This window comes from Simochromis diagramma, unplaced genomic scaffold (assembly GCF_900408965.1).
Source record: "Simochromis diagramma unplaced genomic scaffold, fSimDia1.1 OVJJ01000205.1, whole genome shotgun sequence".
NCBI lineage: Eukaryota > Metazoa > Chordata > Actinopteri > Cichliformes > Cichlidae > Simochromis > Simochromis diagramma.
In genome coordinates, this window is record NW_024386782.1 from 14773265 (window position 1) to 14787665 (window position 14401).

Below are 14401 nucleotides of genomic sequence, written 5' to 3' on the forward strand. Positions count from 1 at the left end.
CAGTGCCGCTATTATATAGTTTCTCAGCCGTCAAGTCAAAGCTGTGAGCCGCCTGCTATTGGCCAGCTGAGGAGAAGGAGGCGTGCAGTCACTCTCAGGTTTCTGTCCCTCCTCCACCTCTCTGTTAACTCTTCCTGTCAGAGGCTGACGCCAGAAATGATAAAGTGGTGTTCATCTCTGTGCGCTGGGAGACAGGACAGTTGTGTACCCTTCTATGATTTGTAATAGTAGTATAGTCTGATCATTATGATTGTAATATGATTATGAGTACATGAACAGTTGATAATGATACCAGAAGCCAGATAAAAGGTTATATTCTTTGATGAACAATGTGGTTCTGTGTTTGGCGAGTTCGTGCTGGATAAAGATGAAGCACAGACCTTTACTGAGCTTCTTCATTGTGTCATTAGTTCATGCTGACAGTGAAATAGCTGAACTTATTTTATTCATCATTTAAAATCAAGCCAGCATTCAATTTTCTGTGTTCTTCTGTACTCGCTTGTATTATTTAGTTCATGTGCCTCATGCTGTTTTTATTTTAGCAGATAGCAAGCTGTGAAAATGTCAGAGTCAAAATGTTACAGCTGCGATTCAAATTAAAAATACGAGAGAAGGTGCACGATGACCACAAATCTATCCATACCTGAATTATAAATTAATCTCCCTTCACAGTAAACTTTGAAATATTTAAAATTCATACCACTGAAATGAAACCCATTAATCTGAAACGAGCGTCTTTAGCTGAATATTTTTATTCATTAATGGATTTATTGTTGAGCAACTTACATTTTTTATTAAATGTCAGAAAACAGTGAAACCGCACGTTTGTCCACTGAAATCTTAAATTATCTTTTGTGTTAAACACTAAAAAAAACCCTCACAATCATCCAGTTTCCAAAAATATAAATAATCTTCAATTATTCATCTTGGAGACTTTGGGACAAAGAAATTAAAATGAAAAAAATTGCTTTAAAAATACCAAGAATGGGTAAAGATAAAGTTAAATAGCTATTGAATTTCTCTGCTGACATCCTATTGGGAAAAAGTCAGTCCAGAGAAATAGCTATTTAGTCTTTATCTGGATTTTTCTTTATCATAACTCCTTGGATAATACAAGGAATGTGTGTCATCGGAAGAGGAACATTCGTATTATTTGGCCTGAGGTTCTCCATAGTAAAGCTCTGCTGCTGCTCAGAAGCCTTGAGGACTGTGAGAATTAGGGGAAAGTTCACACGGCACAGAGAATGCCAATATTACGGGTTCTAGGATTTTTCTTTTTTTAAACAACCTCTATTGGCAAGCCCTACGTGATCTGGGGGGAGACCACAAATGAAGGTCCTGGTTAACCCTCTCCTGTCTGCAGACCAGACTAAGTAGGTGAAAGGTGACTCAGAGAATGCTGACAGTGCTGGGATGGGGAAACTCAGCACCCTCATTCATGGACTGGAATGCAACAAACATTCATTATTTTCCCCCCAAAGCCTCAGCAGGGTAGGGGTTTCCACTGAAAGCCCTCAGTGCTCCGGTTAAAAATAGGCTTTTCTTGTTCAGTTTTATGCCCTTCATGTAATAGGAGCGCTGAGGTCAACCCACACACATTTACCTTTGTTTCTCAAACTGACGCACTGCAGGGATGATTCATATCCTCTCAGTTACAGTAGAGCAGGATTATCACTGAACGTAAACATCTTCTGTATATTTACTGAATTTATCTTTTTTTTACGGTTTAATGAAAGGCCAAGTGATTGTAGAGCAGGGACAAGCAGGATTACTGCATAACAAAAACAGACTCGATTCATCCAACAATTCCTGTAATGAACCCGATGACTGTCTGCTTTACATGTGTCATGATGGTACATGCTGATTACACACCAGCCTTTATGCAGTCCTTCAGGACAATACAGAACTTGGGAGGGATGTGAGCTACAGTAAGGATTACTTTTTTCCTGTAAAGATTGCTAAATATTCCATCTGTCATGTGTGGAAAAAAACAAGCTGTTTGAATGTGTCTGTTGAAGGAGACCTTGACATGCAGCACACTGGACCGTTTCAGACTGTCTAGAAGAAATGTTGTCTTTCAGATATTTAGATTTCATCAGGGGTAGAAGTATTCAGATGCTTTACTCAAGTACACACAAGTATTTTCACAAACTGTGCTCATTACCCACAGCAAAGCCGTCTATTCTGTTCTATATCATTTAATTATGTGATTTATAGCATGCTGCAGGTACACTATTAACATTAAGCTGCATTTTAATGTTTACATCTATTGACATGCTGCTGGAAACTTTAATCATTGCCAGTGTTATTATATTTTACAAGATCATATGTGTAGAGTTTTAATGTATACGACAAAGGGTAACTGCGATCCAAAAAGTGTAAAGTAAAAAGTACACGATCTATCAAAATGTAATGGACTTACGACACAAAGTAGCTACTGGAATTACTCAAAGTATGTACAAGTACCCCAGAGCTTAGTATTTGAGTAAAAACAAGAATAAAATCAGCTCAAACATGAAGAGCTGATGAGCAGACAGTTTATATATTTACCCCAGAACAGACTAAACCCATTGATTACAAAAACTGTTGTTATCACTTTTTAAAAATTTGTTTAATGTCACGGATGTTAAACAGTGTGGGAATCAGTCTCCCCCGTTTCCTCCGAGCGAGTGTGTGTCCCTGCTCATCACCGCATCCACACCTCACTGCCACAGCTGCTTATTCAATTTCCCAAAATGGCCGCTCCCATCTCTGGCCGGCATGCTGACCTTTTACCCAGATTCCAAACACAGAACATCTGTAAATCCTAGTGCAGCCCCCCCCCTTCACCCCCACAGACATGGTTGTGCACGAGGGAATGGAAAATGGGAAGAATGAAAGAAGAAAAAAAAAAAGCAGGTGCTGGAGGCAGTAAACCGATTCTCATGGGCTGGCTGTTTCACGAGGTTTTTGGGTGATTTACATCACAGTTTTTTTCCACTTGTCTTTGCCGGAAATTCACATCCAAAAAGATTTAAATGAATAAAACAAAAATAAAAATGAAAAACTGAAGAAAAACCCGGAGGAAAGAAAACAATTGAAGCTTCTTCTTTTATGTCCCAGTTTGATGAGATTATAAATATATGATCACACAAGGCAGGCTCAAACACATCCATCACACACATCATGAGATATTCATGAGGAGCAGGAAAGCAGTGACCTTTCGAGCCGACTGCACAGCCGGCGAATGGAGCTCATGACTGCTCTGTGATTGCCTCAGTGAAGATGGATTAAGGATGCAACTCTAGACGAATAGGCCTGCGTACAACAGGACTGGTCATCGATAAAAGGCTGGTTTTATTTATTTATTTATTTTTAATAATAGGGGTGACAATTGAATTATATATATAGCTTTTACTTAAACTCAATTTTAACTATTGAATATAGCACCAAATCACAACAACAGTTGCCTCAAGCCACTTTATATTATAAGGCAAAGACCCTACAATAATACAGTTTTACTCCTGGTGTATTAGTTTTTTTATTTAAAGGAACGGTAACATGAAAGGTGGCCCTCATAGTCATGGAACATGAACTATAAGAGATCCATAGTGGATTGCAGCCACAGCTAATTAAACATTTATTCAAATTTACAGTTATAAATCAGACCGGTGTGTCTGACACTACAGTAAAAAGTGGACATTTTAAAAATATACATCTTTGAAGACATTTATTTAAACAGAGATACACTCAGGCACCATCCAGATGTAGAGGGGAACTAGCTAGAACCAGTTTTCCAGCTCCTGTCCTCCAAATAAATGCCAAAGAAAACGCACTTCTGCCTCCCAGTGGCCAGAAGCGAGAGCATACCCTGCCTACTTGCTCAACTTTGACTTGTACTCCTCTGTCTACAAGGAGGGGTGATGGTGGTGGTGGGTCTTCAGTGCCTGCTCTACTGCTTTCGCCTTAAGCACTGCATACTGAATGCGACGCAGCATCGAGCGAATCAAAACCTGCCAGTTTCTTTTAAGCCTCCAGCTGTCCTGAAACACGAGGTGTGACTTGTTTCACCTCCAGCTGGGTTCATTGTGTACATAGAAGAAGCGGATACAGGGGGATAATAGAAATTAACAGTTCAATACATGGACCTGTTTACATATTGCATGTTCCAAGAGAATCCTTCAGTTTCCACACACTAAATGCCAGATTTTATGCCTGTTTGTGAACTTTAACAACCTGCTTAACCGAACTGTGATTTCTCAGTTCTTTAGTAAAATCATGGAGCCATTTTTCTGTTTGAGTTCAAAACATTTGGGACAAAAAACAAGTTATGTAAGGAACAGAATGAATAATTACTATTGCTCTTTTTGTGCAGCTGACAAAACACACACAGTCTACTGCGTGTCTATATAATTATTCGTTCTTGCCGAGCACACAGACAAACACCTTTTACAAGTCACCTCACCTCAGACGCACATGCACAGACATGCTGCAGGATACAAAAGAACATGGCGCTTCTGCTCGACTCACAGCTTTGGATATTTTAACTTCTCCGATTGGACATATAAGGAACACATGCAGACAGATGCTGGATGCTTTTCCCTCAGTGTTTTTATTTTTATTTTTTTATTGCTTATGGACTAAATGAGTAACCCAGATGCAGCAAGCAGAAAAGTACAGAATGTAGCCCACACATTTTCCATTTTGGAAAATTTAGATATGTATAGACTGTGGCTGAGAACAGCAGCTGTCTTCCCATCATACATTTTTTTTGTTTTGATGGTGCCGGAGATCCACAGTGATTTACACACTTTTGGGGTTAAACCAAGTAAACTGAGCAAACTAATGCTATCCATTTAAGACTTTGAATAGTAATAGAGTCGTCCTCAGGCTAAATTCTGTAAGACTATGCAGAGAAATGTAATATCAGGACAGTTGGGTGACAGATTGCACCAAGAATTTGAGTCAATTCTGCAGCGTGATGTGTTTTTTCCTCCCTTCTGGCCACAAAATCCAGAGTTACACAACAGCTATAAAAGCACAGCACCAAGTTGAACTGCTGGGATGGTTACTAATGAAAGCAACCAGAGAAGCCATTGAGAGAACAGCCCAAAAGCTGCTTTTCAGCTTGTTTTTGCTTTTTGTAAAGATAAAAAGAAAGATGTTCTATGTTAACTACTTTCCACATCTGTGCAACGCTAACTGGTCCCAGCAATTCAATTCAATTCAGTTCAATTCAATTCAATTCAATTCAATTCAATTCATATAGCACCAACAATAGTCACTTCAAGGTATTTATATTGTAAGGTAAAGACGCTACAATAATACAGAAACCACAACAATAAGACGACCCACTATGAGCGAGCACTTGTTGACAGTGGGAAGGAAGAACTTTCTTTTCTGGAAGAAACCCCTGGTATGCCACGTCTTGGAATGATACTGCCTAAGTTAAGCATATATATGTAAATAGAATTCGTCCTAGCATTGAACCCTGTGGTACTTCATAATTAACCTTTACTTAGGAATGACTGCCACTTATTTTCTTTCTTTAAAAAAAAGAAGACAAAATTCTCAATATTGAAAATATCTAGTGTACTTCCAAAAATGTAAATCTAACGCCTGCCTAGCTCTGCACAAATAGACAACCAAAAAATATTCTCCTCACAGCAACTCTAAACATTTACAGGGATCATGGTGTATCTTTTTTAATCAGAACAAAAGTGTTTAAATAAGGAAGACCTGCCCCATGTTTGAGGTCAGGTAACAGCCTCTGAGGCTGTAACTCTCTCATTTATTAAAGCACAGATTTTATGTGGAGTGAGATCAAAAACCTAATCAGTTCATTTCTATATATTCCTTTAACAGTGTGTACATACCAAGGAATATACAGGGAGTGCAGAATTATTAGGCAAGTTGTATTTTTGAGGAATAATTTTATTATTGAACAACAACCATGTTCTCAATGAACCCAAAAAACTCATTAATATCAAAGCTGAATGTTTTTGGAAGTAGTTTTTAGTTTGTTTTTAGTTTTAGCTATTTTAGGGGGATATCTGTGTGTGCAGGTGACTATTACTGTGCATAATTATTAGGCAACTTAACAAAAAACAAATATATACCCATTTCAATTATTTATTTTTACCAGTGAAACCAATATAACATCTCCACATTCACAAATATACATTTCTGACATTCAAAAACAAAACAGAAACAAATCAGCGACCAATATAGCCACCTTTCTTTGCAAGGACACTCAAAAGCCTGCCATCCATGGATTCTGTCAGTGTTTTGATCTGTTCACCATCAACATTGCGTGCAGCAGCAACCACAGCCTCCCAGACACTGTTCAGAGAGGTGTACTGTTTTCTGTCCTTGTAAATCTCACATTTGATGATGGACCACAGGTTCTCAATGGGGTTCAGATCAGGTGAACAAGGAGGCCATGTCATTGGTTTTTCTTCTTTTATACCCTTTCTTGCCAGCCACGCTGTGGAGTACTTGGACGTGTGTGATGGAGCATTGTCCTGCATGAACATCATGTTTTTCTTGAAGGATGCAGACTTCTTCCTGTACCACTGCTTGAAGAAGGTGTCTTCCAGAAACTGGCAGTAGGACTGGGAGTTGAGCTTGACTCCATCCTCAACCCGAAAAGGCCCCACAAGCTCATCTTTGATGATACCAGCCCAAACCAGTACTCCACCTCCACCTTGCTGGCGTCTGAGTCGGACTGGAGCTCTCTGCCCTTTACCAATCCAGCCACGGGCCCATCCATCTGGCCCATCAAGACTCACTCTCATTTCATCAGTCCATAAAACCTTAGAAAAACCAGTCTTGAGATATTTCTTGGCCCAGTCTTGACGTTTCAGCTTGTGTGTCTTGTTCAGTGGTGGTCGTCTTTCAGCCTTTCTTACCTTGGCCATGTCTCTGAGTATTGCACACCTTGTGCTTTTGGGCACTCCAGTGATGTTGCAGCTCTGAAATATGGCCAAACTGGTGGCAAGTGGCATCTTGGCAGCTGCACGCTTGACTTTTCTCAGTTCATGGGCAGTTATTTTGCGCCTTGGTTTTTCCACACGCTTCTTGCGACCCTGTTGACTATTTTGAATGAAACGCTTGATTGTTCGATGATCACGCTTCAGAAGCTTTGCAATTTTGAGACTGCTGCATCCCTCTGCAAGATATCTCACTATTTTTGACTTTTCTGAGCCTGTCAAGTCCTTCTTTTGACCCATTTTGCCAAAGGAAAGGAAGTTGCCTAATAATTATGCACACCTGATATAGGGTGTTGATGTCATTAGACCACACCCCTTCTCATTACAGAGATGCACATCACCTAATATGCTTAATTGGTAGTAGGCTTTCGAGCCTATACAGCTTGGAGTAAGACAACATGCATGAAGAGGATGATGTGGACAAAATACTCATTTGCCTAATAATTCTGCACTCCCTGTACAAGATGCTCTGAAAATATAAGCCACAGGAGAACAAAAAGAGTTTACGTGAATTCCTAACTAAATGCTGCAGCTGGAAATAAATAGAAACAAATATCTATATTGGCTTGGGATTGTGCAGAAATGAGGCTGCGGGCTTTGAATGATCTCTCCAGAACCCGTCTTTTACATTTTATGGACTTAAACCGCAAATCTCTGTGGCTGTTTAGTCTCCTTGGGGTTTCGGAGGATGCAGCTTTGTTCCTTGTTTGTCCCCAAAATGAGCCCCTTGGTGTGTACCCCAGTTACCGAGCCTGATTCCCATGAACTAATCGGCCTCTTATGAAACATTCACGCACGCACACTGAGTTCACCACGGCGTAAGAAGCACTTTGGGTCACAGGGTGTAGGTCGCTAATCACAATGATACTAATTCACTTCTCAATTAATTCTAATCAACAGGAGTAGAGGTGGAAGAGACACTTGAACTGAAGTGGGATCTGACTATGAATGAGGCTTTTTGTGGGATAGCTGAGGGTACTGGCAGACAACCTCCCCAGCGTTAAGCAGCTGGTGGTTTGCAGAAGAAAGAGAAGGAAAGTAGGCTTGTGTTACAGAGTGTTCTTGCTAAATAGTGGAGGCTCTGACCCGTGAGTGTGTCCGAGCAGATGTGCACTCTTTAGCACTGACATTTCTGCAGGAATCGTGCTCTTATGTCTCTTATTCCTGCTGCGAAAATGACAATACGCTAAATTTGTTTGCAGTGAAACCACCCACCTCCTGTGAGAAGACAGTGTCTTCTCAGGAAATGCACCACTTGAACCACTTCAAGATTTATAAGATTCCACATTGAGTGCATGACCTCTGACCATCTGCTGAATCCCCATTAAAACCCAGAGTGACTGCCTTGATCCGCGTTAATCCAAATCCAGAATCCTAATTGGAACTGTGGTACCAGAAAGCAGTTCAGGCCTTGCTTTTTCCCTGTGTTTTCACAAGTAACGGTGCAAATCAGAGCTATTCTTCTCAGCAGTGCAGGAATGGAATTAAAAGAAGCAGTAATAATAATAATAATGCATAAACAACAGTTTTAGCCAGTATGTTATTTTGTGTGTTTTTTTTCTTTATTTCTTTATTGTGGTAAATAAAAATAATTTTGTTTTTTCACCTGGGCTGAAAGTTGGTACATGATCTTTTCTACACATAATAGAAGGAAGATCCTTCACCTGAGTTCAGATAGACAGAGAGAGTAAAATTTGGTAAAAATTTTTTGTTTTAAACTTGGATTTTAGCACAGCAAATTCCATTAAAGCGTGGGTGCTGGGTGTGTCAGCAGCTCGGGCTTTTACAGCCATATTTTGATTTTCTGTGGCTCTACAAACCCATGTAATAAATGCAAAAATCTTTCAGGAATGTAATATAAACCCTAAATGCAACACCACTAGAACTTAACTCTTCAGTGACCTCTGTAAAATTTTAGCATGTGCCATCGACTGCATATTGTAGTGCATTCAAACTGTCATAATATGTCTCTTTCTGTATTTTAGAGAGCACATCTGAACTGACGTGAAATCAACACCACCTTTAACCCAGATAACATTTGTTTAAGCCCGCTGGCCACTGTGGTTTGTACTGTACATGACGCTACAATGACAAGCAGTGATGAGCAGCATACTGATTCATTTTTTTTACCTACAATCTGTGATCCATATGAAGAAATAATACAGCGATGTGGAGAGTGAGTGCTTACTGAACCCGACTGTACTTTTAAATCCCCCAAAGTCGTATAGCAGGGCCATAAGACGAGCCAGATCACATCACCCCACACAGACATTTTCAGGTCTGGAATAATACATGATACTGTGCCAGTACTGAAGTTTTTCCAGCAGTTATGGAGCCAGAACACAAAGCCTTGTTGTTACAGTGTTTACTTAAAACCCTGTGCTACAGAGCTTCAAAACAGTGTTTTTTTCATTACCGTCCCTCCACAACAGGCTTTTTATCAGACGCCAAGAATCTGACCCTGTATGTGAGCCCGTCACTTTCCCGTCTGTGCGAGCACCTGCTGTTGTGCGGCGAATTGTGAGATATTTTGCATAAGTCATGCACACTGTGTGTGTGTGGGAGTGGGGGCTGCTTTATAAAATAAATAAATAAATGAGTGAATGTATTGTGTTTCTGACCTTCGCACAAGGAAGCTGTCCCCCCCTCTTTGCACTTTAGCTTACATAAAAGCAAATCAAGCATGTCCAAACTGTGTTTTGTATTTTATCACCCAGCTGCCTTCTTGTGCTTATATATTTCTTTTTTCTGTGGCATGCTGTTCATGGTCACATGGTTATATGTGCATTTCTTTCTGTCTGTATTCAGAGTTATAGTTCAGGCAAGGTCTTGCGTGTTATTTCAGCACGTTGTACTGTTTTTTTTTTGTTTGTCCACAGTTGGGAATGAAAACCTGTGTGATTTTGCAAACTGATAAACAGAATCAGCATGTTCTGAGTGAAAGATGCACTGTGCATGCTTAAAAGTTTTTAATCTTTTTTTTTTTTTTTTTTTAGCATTTCCTTCTTATAAAAATTCTCGTTGACACTGAATGTGAAAATCTGGCTAAGTGGACCAACCTCATTTTCCACAAATTAAAGGCAGGAAATAAGGATAACCGTTTCAAATGCAGAGTGTACTACAGTTCAGTAATCAGCAGGGATGGAGGGGAACAGGGAGGGTGCCAAAGAACTAGATACCAGCAGAGGGACTGAAAGAGAGGGGCAGGGAATGACTTCTAGTTACCTCTGGGGTTATTGTCCTCTGGGCCTATGTGTCCTATGGGCCCCATTTGTAAATTTCATGGCCTTGACCCAGGTCGTGGTTGGGTTCAGAGTGTGTACATCGGTGGCCTGTCTCCCCTTGTAGGTTCCATCACCCCCCCTCTGCCCTTCCTGTTACCCTGCATGAGAAACAAAGCCCAAAGCCTTTAGCCAGGTTCCCTTATTTTCAGCGAGTCCCCTTCTAATATTTGTAAGAACGTTTTCATGAAGGCATTCAAATAATACCTTTATACATACTATACTATTCTCAATGTATTTCTTGAGACCTTAAAGAACATACTGGTACAGAGGAAAGTATATGATGCTTTAAAAGAAGCCACAATAGCTATTTGCTTTATTGATGGCTATATAACTAAGTACAAACAATTTAATAATGAACTATATGACTATAAACATTTTTACCTTTAGTTTGATACTTTTTGATGATGCTAAAGTTGTATTTTGATCAAGCAGAATAGGAAACACAGTACTTTCGTGTTGTAGAAGATGCACTGTTAAACCCTTTTTATACTTACTGATACATTTAGCAACATTATTATTCATTGGGAGTTTTGGTTTAGGTCGTCTGCACAGATCCACACACACACACCTTTCAGCTCTGTCGTCCTCGCCACCAACTCCAAAGCACACCAACAGCGCTACAGTAGCTGCACTTCTACAAGTCACAATGTCCTTGATTTCTTCCTGGTTTCTCTGGAACCGTGTTAAAGATCTGAGACAAACAGACTTGTTGTCTCAGACTGCTGATGTTTTCTCCTGGCTGGGTTAGACCTTGGTGGCATGCAGGCAAACAAGTAGAGACCTTGGGATGGATTTTCTTCTAACCTGCTGTATTTCTGCTTCAAAAAAAGAGTGGAAACAAGGACCGGTGGGAGATACGGGAGCGATAAGGAAGAGGTGGTAAACACATGCCAACCGAAGTTCTTGAAGGGTTGTTGACGCAGAGGGTTGGAGAGGGGCAGAATGACAGTGACGTAGGGGCCAAGGTGACAGCAAGTTGTTTTCATGCACGGAGCTGCCGAAGACTGAAAACATAAACAGAGTAGGACTCTCTCCTCTTCCTTATGGACTACGTCTGTTGTTCCAGAGAACGCTGATTTTGAAGCGTTTGTGAGTAACAGTCAGCTACAAGCTGAAGTGTGTTTTCTGATTTGCAGGTAAAGCTCATTTGGGTAAATAACCACTTTAGGATAAATGGGGTTTATCAGGATTCATGTCTGAAGGTTGAAAAGAGACAAAGCAGTTTGTCTCTTCTCTCCTCTGTCCCTCACCTCTCTCACCGTGTTATTTTGTCTCCTTCAGGTTCTCCTGGAAAAGCCGTCAAGTGCCAGCACGCTCTCCCTTTACCCTGGCAGCTGAATAGATTCCAGGTATTAATTTGTGGCTTGGTGTCAAATTTCCTCTCTGGTTCCGCATATACTACACGCTGATCCTTTCTTGTAGAAGTCACAGATATTGTCTCAATCGTTTTAGAACTCAAACCTTCGTTCAGTTTCACTAGCCACACTCAAGCCTGATTACTGACAAACCTGCTTAATCTAGAAACTACTTAAATAGAAGGTATCTGACAAAGTGAAGCACTAAAAGATCTCAAAAAAGCAACACATTGTGCCTCGATCTAAAGAAACAGCTGAGAAATAAAGTCGCTGACATCTCTCAGAATGGAAAGGGGTTACAAAGTAATTTCTAAGGTGTTAGGACATCACTGAAGCACAGTCAGACCTATTATTCACAACTGGAGGAAGCTGAAATTACTCCAAGAGCATAATGATAACTCATCCAGGATGTCAGAAAAGAACCCAGAATGTAATCTGAAGACATGCAGGCCTATTTGCCACAGTTAAGGTCAGAGTTTATGATTCAACAATAAGAAAGAGAGACTGGGCAAAAGTGGCACCCATGGGAGAGTTCAAGGATAAAACCACTGCTGACCAAACGCCCCCCCCCCCACAAAGGCTCGTCTCACATTTGCCAAAAAAACATCTTGATGATCCCAGAGGCTTTTGGGAAAATATTTGTTGACTGACAACACAAAAGCTGAACTTTTTGGAAAGTTTGAATTCTGTTATATCTGCATAAAAGTAACACAGCATTTCATGAAGCACATCATACCAGCAGTCGAACATGGTGGTGAGGATGTGATGGGCTGGGACTGCTTTGCTGCTTCACTTGGACAATTTGCCATAACTGATGGAACCATGAATTCTGTTCCCTACCAGAAAATCCTGAAGGAGGATGTCCGACCATCTGTTCATGCCCTGAAACTCAAGTATGCCTGGATTATAGGCTACCACAGAACAATGATCAGAAACACACCAGCAAGTCCACCTCTGAATGGCTAAAAACCAAAATGAAGGTTTCGGTGTGGCCTAGTAAAAGTCTGAACTTAAATCAAAGATTAAGATGCTTTGGCCTGACCTTAAACAGATCGTTCATGCTCAAAAACTCTTCAGTGTGTCTGATTTAATTATTTCTGGAAAGAATAGTGGGCCAAAATTCCTCCACGTGGGATGTGAAAGACCCATTGTCAGTTAAAAGAAGTGCTTGATTGCAGTTCTTGCTGCTACGGTTGGCACAAACATGTCAGTGTGACAAATGTGCATAAAACTATGAAATCATGAAGGGGGTAAATACTTTTTCACTGCACTGTATGTCTGAAAAAGGCACCTAAGTGTTTAAGTTGAACTCAGCTTTGCACACAACCTGTCTGTAAAACAGGCCAAGGTAAAATAGGAGATCATTAAACCTACAGTGTACATAACTCAACCTGACCTCCTTTCCTGTTTAAACAACCGCAGAGATCCTTCAGGAACCCCAAGCTGGAATTTAGCCAGATACCTTTGCAGAGTACTAATTTACAGACTGCTCAGTATTCCTCTGATGTATTTCCTGACATTTACACATCGTTAGTTCAGAGGTAACTGGCCTTAAAGTTCTTTAGACCTCAACATTTAAACATAGCCACGCTAAACCTGGATCACCAGCATTCATGACCAGATTTCACTTCTAATGCTGCAGAACAGCAAGTAGATCTGGAGGGGAAAGCATTACTATAGCTGTGTTAACTAGTACATCCTCAGCTTTTATCTTAAATAATTTGAGAAAACGGGTCACATATGTTTTGAACAATTTGAATCTGTCTGTACTGTGTTCATTAGCTATACAAGCTACACGGCTTTGGAGTGGTGCTCAAAGTGGGGAGCAGTTGCAGTTAAAAATATAAAATAAAACTAATGTGGATAAATATGATTTTTGGTGGAAAATAAACAGACAAATTCTAATGATTTTTAATGATACAAATTATGTTGTGCGGATGTTTTTCAGCTTGTCCCATTATTTATTATTAGTTTATGATGGAGAAACAACACTGCTGGAAATGAACGGTGGCATGAATGTTTAAGTTAGTTTAAAGGAGAGAGCTTGGCCTGTAAATAGTTTTCACTTGCTTACTTCTTACATGCAGTCGATTGTGTTGTACCTGAAATGGAGGTCAATTCCGTTAGCTTTTAAAACTCAGACACTGCCCCCTGCTGGACGGAACGTAAACTGCACAAGGTGAAATAATGGCGTGCCAGCTAAATTTGTGGAAATTCCTTAATTTTCATACACAACAGTGCAACAGAAAACAGCTATATTAGCCTTGTAATGTTTGCTATTTTAAAATAAATCTACTTATCTGTGTCTGGGAAAAAGTAATTATAGAATTATTTACAGGAGCTGGAGGTCGAGAGGCGAGATGGTTTGGACACATGCACAGGAGTGAAGGTGGATATACTTGACAATTGATGTTCATGGGCATGATAAAGGACATGCAGGGAGTTTGTATGACAGACGCGGATGTTAGGGACAGGGTGAGATGGTGGTAAATTTTTCCATTTAATGACCTCTAAAGGAAACCGTTGAAAGAACTAACATCCATTTACTCTGAAAGAGTAGTTTAAAACTAGTCTATTTTAATACTTTTGAACTGTAATGGAATGATAGACTTGAGAAGTTGACACTTCAGAGTAACTAAATGTATAGAAGTATTGGATTATTTAGCTTAATTCACATTCAGCGTACAAGAATTTGACAGCCACACCTCACCTATTATTAATGCATCAATAATGAGCTATTACTTGTCTCACGCAAGTTTATCATGGCAGGCTAATGTTCCAGTTTATTGAA